Source organism: Sebastes umbrosus, chromosome 3 (genome assembly GCF_015220745.1).
Source record: "Sebastes umbrosus isolate fSebUmb1 chromosome 3, fSebUmb1.pri, whole genome shotgun sequence".
Lineage (NCBI taxonomy): Eukaryota > Metazoa > Chordata > Actinopteri > Perciformes > Sebastidae > Sebastes > Sebastes umbrosus.
Genome location: NC_051271.1, coordinates 10,516,215 through 10,525,519, shown reverse-complemented (window position 1 = coordinate 10,525,519; position 9,305 = coordinate 10,516,215).

The window sequence follows — 9,305 nt, the reverse complement described above, 5'->3', positions numbered from 1 at the left end:
TTTTTTGTTACTCTACTCCGTGCGTTTCCAGTGCAGGAATAAGCATCCTGTGCGTATCCATCCACCCTGGTATAGCAACAAGGAGCAGCTCCCTCCACTGTGAGCACAATGATCCTGCAGGCTGCTGAGACTCCTCCTGATGGATTTCACTGGAGCTTAAAGACACAGCTCCTCTCCTCTCCTCTCCTCTCCTCTCCTCTCTGCTCTGGATCCCTGCCACTCCTTTTCTGTCCTGCATTAGCTGGACACTGGCCAAGGTGATGAGTCGGTTATTACTGGAATAAAGAAAACACAACACGAGGCTCTCTCCAAGCCAGCTCCAGGGTTTCTTACACAGTCATTGCGAAAAAGAAAAAATAATGTCCAGTAATGGAAGAGCTGGCTGATATACAAATGCAAAGAAATATTTTCAATGTTTATCCCAGACATGGATAAACTGTAAAAAAAAAACAAAAAAACACTCTTTCTACAGTTTTTTTCAAGAAATTTTACATTTTTTGTCTGTATTTCAAAATGACAGAAAAAAATATATAAAAATTACATGTTTCATTTGTGTTTTATATGTAAATGGTCTTAGATTTACAGTATTTTTTGTAATCACAATCATAATTATTTGTATTTAAGCTTTTCTTGATCATTTTTAAAGATAATTATTCTGTTTTTTTTAGATGTTTATGACTCTATTTTAACAATTAATTTATGTTGGAAGAAAAGGATTTCATGGAATTCTAAATATTTTATTTTTCCAAAACTTCTGAGTTAATGTAAATTTGGGCTTTTGCAACGTAACATTACATGTTTCATTTGTGATTTATATGTAAATGGTCTTAGATTTACTGTGTATGACTATTCTAACAATAAATATATGTTAAAAGTAAAATATTTCTTGTAAAATTACAGTAATAAAGGCTAATTATATAAAGATAATTACTGTTTTTTTTTTTACTGTTTATTTATGTTAATTAACGGACAGTATTTTTCCGTTTTGTAACAGACATTTTCTGTACAGTATCATTAACCTCTTCTCACACTTCTCCTTGGTCTGCTGTGATGATGACAGCTCTCACTTGGCAGGAGTTTCCCTGCAGGAACCCATTCAGTTTGTGATGCACTTCTTCGCAGTCTCACATTTCCCCGCCTCTAATCAGTAGGATCATCTCACTTTTTCCCAGATTTAATCCACTTTATATCCCACTATAGGAGTCAATTAACGCTCACAATGTGCTGGTGTGCAAGACCAAACATTTTCATGCCCCCCACAATACCTGCACCCCAACAATAATTAGGCATATATTACATCCAATACATGTTTTGGACAGTAATTCTTATGGAAAGTGAAGATTTAAAGTAGATAAAATTGGCTGATTTTGTTATAGTGTCCCCCAAATTAATAAATCAGTGATTACTATTGCAACAACACATCATCAGTAGGGTAAAACTAACCAGTCTCCTGACCCAGCTCACATTCCCTATTAGTGGGTGAACAATCCAACACTTGGTGAATTCATAAAGTGGCCATGTCAGTATAAAGGGGAGACTTGTGGGTACCCATAGAACCCATTTTCATTCACATATCTTGAGGTCAAGGGACCCCTTTGAAATTCGCCTCGCCAGTTTTTCCTCGCCAAAATGTAATGTAAATTTGGTGCGTTATTTAGCCTCCTTCACGACAAGCTAGTATGACATGGTTGGTACCAATGGCTTCCTTCCTTCCTAGTTTCATATGATGCCAGTATCTTCGCTCTAGCTTTAAAAATGAGCCCACTACAGCCTCTGAAATGACAAATAGCGGCCGGGCTGTACCAGAAGTTGCACTTAACTTTTCATCAGCATACTACACTTTATTCCTCAAATGTTTTTTTGCCCTCATAGTCCCCCGAAATCTCCATTTTTGCTATAACCCTCAAATAGGAACCCCCAAATTTGTTAGAATCTTAAATTTGTTGTGGTGTCCCTGAAATTAGTGACTGAGTATGAGCATGGTGAATGCACGGCCAACACATTCTCATCCCAACTCGTCACATACTGACGCTTGTCAGACTCATTCGGTCGCAGTAAACACGTGCTTAATGACCCCTGCTTGTATGCTTAACATGCTTAATGTTGTGAATTAATTTGCTTAGGTTCAGGCAACAAAACCACTGTAGTTAGGTTTAGGAAAAAACAACATGGTTGGGCTTAAAACTACTATGTTTGTACAGTGAAAATAAAACTAAACGTTGTGAACACGGGACACGAGCGAACAGCTGATTGTAACTTCAAAGTGAAATTTAACGCACGGGACACAAACAGCGATCTCCTGGTTGTGAGCCTTTTGTTTGTTGGACCCATCCACCTCCCCTCCCACCTGCCCTTAGTGTTTCTTTTCGCTCTTTAAACCATGTCACCACACTCCTTGGCGCACTTACTGTTTGTCGCGGATGGGCTTACATTATAGTTAATGGAACACCCAGTGCGTCTCATACTGGTGCTAAAAGGGGCCTTGTGCGGCAGTAACATACGCCGACGGCCGCGACAAAGCGTTGGTATTTGGCGCCCCTGGGAATGACAATGTGTTAGAATGGCATAGGCTTGCTTCTAACCTGCTAAAAAAGCCTCTTGTCCCTCTCCCCTAAAGTAAGAGGATACAGGAGACCAACAGTGTGCAGGATTTATCATTCCTTCTTTGTCATAATCCTAAAAAGATTCCTCAAAGACCAGACGAAGATAGACTATTCGACTGTAACAAAAATTTAAATACGTTAATAAAAACTATTCTCAGAGAAACACATAGAAGTCATTAATTCCCTTTATGCCGTAGGGACCGCTCTGCATATTTAAGTGTGTGTGTTTGCATCGGTTTGGTTATTACGTGTGGGTTTTGTGCTTTTTTTATCTTTTGGTCTGCGTGTGTGTGTTTGCTGCTCTAGGAATATGTGAGAGGACACTGGGACCGTTGTGTTATTTCCACACATGATTAATCTCTGACCTTACTGCGTCGCCCTGCGGCTTTATGCCTTTCTCAGCACATGATGACGGGATGAGGCTAAGAACTTCGCTTTATTTGATCTTTTTTACTTCATCAGTTTGTTTTTGCAGTATAATTCTCTGGAAAATGTGACTGGTATAATGGTTTCAGTCAGATCTATTAAAAAAAAACGAACTTGTGCAGACACACACCCGTTCAGACTGGGGCTCAGCTTTAAGACCTTTGGACAGTTTTTCTTCCTCGTGTTTATGCAAAAAGGACCAACTGCCTGCTTTTTAATAAAGATAAGTGAAACCACAGTCCAGTTAGATCCTGTACTTGGGTCAGCACTATTTTTTTTCCAGGGAAATTGTGCTAAATAGACTGATTTGTGGACGTTGTTTGATTATGATGAAATAATCTGAGTTATTGGAGAGTGATGTTGGTAGAGGGGAGAGGGAGGGGAGGAGGGTTTTGACTGAGGAGCCTGGGGTGAGGGAGGGTTCTCACAGACCAACCCTGTGCATGACAAAGATGTTTTTAACAGACGGTTATGCCTCAAAGGGGTATTCCACATTTGCACCATCAAACGTTTAGTTGTTTTTCACCCAAAATGGGGTCACGCTTCTGATCTAAAAGCTCATAAGGACATGCAGCCTGAGAGCTTGACCCAAATGTTTATCATTCTGGTCTTATCCTCAGTAAAATGAACATTAAAGGAATAGTTTCACATTTTTGGAAATGAGCTTATTCATATTCTGGTGATGTGTTGAATATACTGTAAGGCTACAGTGGTTAGCGTAGCTTAGCACAAAGACTGGAAACGGGGGGAAACTGCTAGCCTATAGCAACCGTAAAAACAACAAACAAGATATAAGGTGTTAATTAGTGAACTTTATTGCACGGCTTTGTTGAATACTCAATTCTGATTGGTCAATTACGGCGTTCTACGGTCTGTTATTTCTTTATAGCAGACCGTTGCTATGTATAACAGACCGTTGCTATGGACGCAGTTCTGAGGTCAAATTATTGATTTCTTAAGTAAGCAGCCGTGTAATAAGTGGGATAATGTACAGCGAGCCGGTCATTGTGGCAAAATAAACCCCTTCAGGGTGATGCGAGACCCTGACGCAAAGCGGAGGGGTCTCGCATCACCCTGGCGGGGTTTATTTCGCCACAATGACCGGCTCGCTGTACATTATCCTTTAGGTGCTGCGAGGGGAATTCTGTTCCCTTTGGACGGAGCCAGACTAGCTGTTTCACCCTGTTTTCAGTCTTTGTGCTGCATGAGTAGGGCTGTCACAATATCAGATTTTCACTACACGATTATTGTGGCCAAAAGAATTCACGATAACAATATTATTGTGATATCTTTAGAAAATTTGTCAAATTCATCTTTAACTTTGTTTATTGTGCGTTTCATCTCGTTTTTGGCAAATGAATTACTCTCAAAATACAAGTGTAGGGAGGTGGAGAGAGAGTCTGTAACCATAACTGAACATAAGTGTGCTGGATTGTTTACAGAATATTATCATATGTGTATTATTAACATCATATTAATATTATCTTTTTTTTAAAATATCAGTCTGCCCAAGGTTTCTACCCATTAAAGGGGATTTCTTTCCTGCCACTGTTGCTCCTGGGGGATCCATAGAGTACGGTCTAGACCTGCTCTACATGAAAAGCGTCTGGAGATAACTTCTGTTATGATTAGACGCTATATAAAAATAAATTGAATTGAATTAAAACATCATGGTTATCATCAAAACCGGTATTTCGCGACACCCCTAGTGCTAAGCCCAGCTAACCAGCTGCAATCTTCTCCTCTAACTCTCCACCAAAAAGTGAATAAACCCATTTCCCAAAAGGTTGAACTTTTGCTTCAGTGACCGATTAACTTCAGCAGCAGACCTTCTGTTGAATATTCTGCACGCGGACAAAGGAAACCTGCACCTCAAGGTGTCAAAGTACAATCCACCTGTTCACCTGCACACAGTCCAGCTGCTCTATGAAGATGTCACTGTGTTTGTTTTATATGTGAGCGTCCATCAGGATCATCCCATATGTCCGCTGTCCACTGAGTTCACATGTCATTTGAGCAGTTTATATGCCTTTCCCTCTTACATTATTCATCACTGAGGTGAGCGTCTATAGCAGATCTTGGCTGACTCACTGTGACTCGGTGTGTGTGTGTGTGTGTGTGGACCCACAGCATGACTCACTCAGTGCTTTTAGACAGATGAGGACAGCGGTCTCATAGAGGGCAACGGAGGTTTTATACAAGAAAAATAGCCACTTAGATTAGATTACGTAATGAAAATCATTCTCTCTCTCTCTCTCTCTCTCTCTCTCTCTCTCTCGTTCTCTTTCACCTTCCCCTTTCTCCCTTCTCTCCCTCTTCTCTCTCTCCATCCTTTTTAATGACGCACATACACATACACACATATCCTAACTCAATCACCTACAAATGGATCTTCACACCCTCAGGCAGCACGTACGAACGCCGTCTTTGGCTGTTTCCACACAAAACCACAGGAGACAGACAGGAAAACGCACACACACACACACTTGCACATTTAAACTCAAAGAATACCTCATCGTTTCTCCTTTCAGTGATTGGCCCAAAGGCTTAGCATAACCTTGTTTTTTTTCAGATGCAATCCAACACTGTTCTCTGTCTGCTGACTGGGCATTATAAACCTGATATCTGTGTCCATTTGTCTCCCCTCTCCTTTAACACAGTCAGTGCAGTGGAGCTTGTTTTGACCCACTCTGTGTGGTTGTTAAGTGTCCATCCATGGTTCAATTGTGGTGTTTCACACATCAATTATGACCCATTGAACAGATCCGACTAAGACGTGGGTCAGAAAAATAAAAGAAATAAAGACCGTTTCCTCAGAGAAACAAGGTAGAGTCACTTTAATGTCATTTACTTTGATTGAATCCAGAGATCTATATTCATAACCTTAAAGGAATAGTTTGACATTTTCTGCTTTCTGTCAGATTTAAATGGAAGATTGATACCACTGTCACATCTGTTTATTTTTCTAATCTTTACAAAAAAAGTACAATAAAGACAATGTGAGTGCTGGACTATTTCTTGGCAGTAACTTCTCGGAGTATCCATTGGTTGCCTTGGCAACTGCTCAGAGCCAATAAATAGTCCCTCAAATAACGCCCGTAAAACCGTACAGATTAAACAAACAAAGACGTGCTTATTAGTGAGCTTTAGAGGGGCTTGTAGGTGGATTTTGTTATCTTTGGACAGAGCCAGGCTAGCTGTTTCCCCCTGTTTCCAGTCTTTATTCTAAGCTAGACTAACTAGCTGCTGGCTGTAGCTTCGATATCAGTCTTCTCATCTAACTCTCCGCAGAAAGCAAACAAGCATATTACCCAAAATGTTGAACTTAAGCTTTAAAGGTCCAATGTGTAGGATCTGGCAGTATCTAGTGGTGAGGTGAGGTGAGGAGATTGCAACCAGCCGAAGCTTCTCCCGTGTGCCAAGCGCGTTGGAGAGCTACGGTCGCCGACGCGAGAGCCCTCTCTGGAGCCATTTGGAGTATGTGGGAAGGGAGTGGTGAAGCAAGAGAGAGAGAGAGCGGCGGCGACGGCAGCGAGTAACATTATCGACTCCGGCCCAAGCAGGAAAAGTCAACAGTGTTTGGTTTGTCAGTTCTGTGCATGGCGGTGCAACATGGCGGACTCCGTGGCCAGGACCCGCTCCCTATGTGGATATAAACGGCTCATTCTAAGGTAACGAAAAGACAACAATTCTTATTATCAGGTGATTATACACTAAAGAAAACGTACTTATTAATATTATATTCCATTTCTGCCAATAAGTCCCGCTAAATGTTACACACTGGTCCTTTAAACGTTATCATAGAGGGACATCCTATGTTAGCTGTTTAAATTGTTGTTTTGCAATAAACAACAGAGCAAAATCAATTATTTATAATCTTAATGGCACATCAGTAGAAAAAGAAATACAGCTTCTGTAATCACATTTGTAAATCATATTCTGAGGCTTTAGCTTGAAACAAACAAGCATTTATTTATTTTCACAACAGATGGATCTTTGTGTTGCAAAACAAAAGAGTAGAAACTGTTAATTGTTAAGCTGTCACGTATGGCATCACGCTGTTGTGATAACCATATGTTAGATCCAAAGAGATGATGTGGATTGAAAATGTGCCAAGGCACAATATCTGAGTGAGCTAATATGATGCGTGTGTAATTACTGATAGCCCAATGATCGCCCTCTGTCTGGATAAACCTGATTAGCATCGACTAGGCTGTAAGAAGCCCTAATCCACCGTAAGGAGAGAGGGATGGACGCAGGGAGGGAGGGAGCACGGAGAGAGACGGGATGATACGGAGGGTGAAAGGAATGAGAAAAAAGGTAAACAAGAGGGTGGAGAGCAGAGGGGTAAAATACAGGGGTGGAGTGAGAGAAGAGGTAGGAAGAGGTCATGGAAAAAGAAATGATGAGAGGCAGCAAACGTACGTCAGAGCAGGTCACAGCTGGAGGGAGTACCAGAGGGACAACACATGAAACTGTACTGAACTCCTCTTTTGATTTTCACCTCTGTTCTTGTTTGGTTCTCACCATTACCGTTACATTAAATTGTTGTTCTGGGCTGCACGGTTCTGCTGTATTGTACAGTCAGTTGCCAGTTTATTAGGTACACTTATAGCTAAAACTCATACAGTCCAGCAATAAATCCTACCTTCAGGAAGGTTGTAATGTCCAGTTTCTGTTATTTGGTCTACCCTCAATGATATAAATGGGGTGGACAAAGTAGTAGAAACACCTGTCACCCGTCAACTGTTAAATAAACTGTTAAACTGTTAAACATACCTTTTCATATTAATTTATTTCAACGATTTGTTTGCAAAAATACTTTTCTTACATTGTAGTTTACCTTGTGGTGATGTGATTGTATAGTGTTGTATAGTATAGTGTTGCTGTCCTGTGAAAACCATGTATCTCCAAAATGTCAACTTTTCACAAGTTAATTAGATAATTCGTTTTTCAGATAATCCAATGGGATTTTAAGTGATTTATTTTGTTCAAGATTTACAGTATGAATGTTTCTAACGAGCATTTCAATTATCCTGAAAACATGAGTTTGGTTAGGTGGCGTTAGAGAATGTGGGCAAAACCCCAGATTCATTCACTTAAATAAAGATTAAACCTGACAATTAACTTTGTTCTTTGTTGTTATTTGATAACCTCTAATAAATAAAACAATTTGTATAGGAGCAAGTAAAAATGTACTTTGGGCAAGTAATTTTCTGACCCACCTGCCCGACTGGGCAAGTGAAAAAAAAATGTTGAATTCTGCATAAAGAAACACTTAATCCTTCAATTTATCTGATTCACTCAAAATCTCAAAATGTGGAGATGCTGTGTTCAGTTTTAACCTGTCTTGTTATTGTGTTGTCGGAATTATTATACTTAATGTCAACCTTGTACAATATGCTTTACCAAAAAGCCAGCAGCAATTATGGCTACGCCAATCCAGACGATTAGACTGTTGTCAGGCTATTAAATAGGCGTTATCAGTCGCTATACGCCCCATATATGTGGGTCAATAGGGGCCTACTACACCCACTAGTAGGTTTTATTATCTATTCACATGGTAAATCACCAAAAGAAGGTATAAAAGAACACAACAGCAACCTCTAGTGACCGTAGTAATTATGACAGGAGCAGAAGTGGAAGTCAGACGCTGTGGTATAGACAGTATGAAACTCCATAAGGGGTGGAGGTTGGGGACGATGGAGACCGGAGTTTGCATCACATGTGAAACCAACAATGTGTAGTTGTCTTTGTGTTCATAGTTATTTTAACCTAAAACACAATGTTTTTCCCTAAACTTAACTGTTTTTATTTTGCCTAAACCTTAAAAAGTTGTAGTTTTGTTGCCTAAACCCAAAGAAGCTTTTTTGTTTATGTTTTATAACGTGACATTTCATTCAGTTTTAAATGTTTCACTTTCACTTTTACAACATAGTAGGCGTAGTAGGCACCTAATGACCCACATCTATGGTGTTTATAGCAACTGATTACGCTTATTTAATAGCCTGACAACTGTCGAATCGAATCGAATCGGGTGGCCAATCTAACAAATTGGAATTTGAAACATTTGAGTACACATGATGGAAGAGGGAGAGGGGATGATTAAATAGAGAGATGGAAGAAAAACGCATCAAATGAGGGAAAAGAGGTGGAGAGAAAAGGGGGAGGGTCTGTGATCAGAAAGCAGATGGGGTAAAAGACAGAGAGGAGTAAGATGAGGTCAGGGGAGGCAGAGTGAATGAAATAAATGCAATTTCCATGATTAGTTTAAAT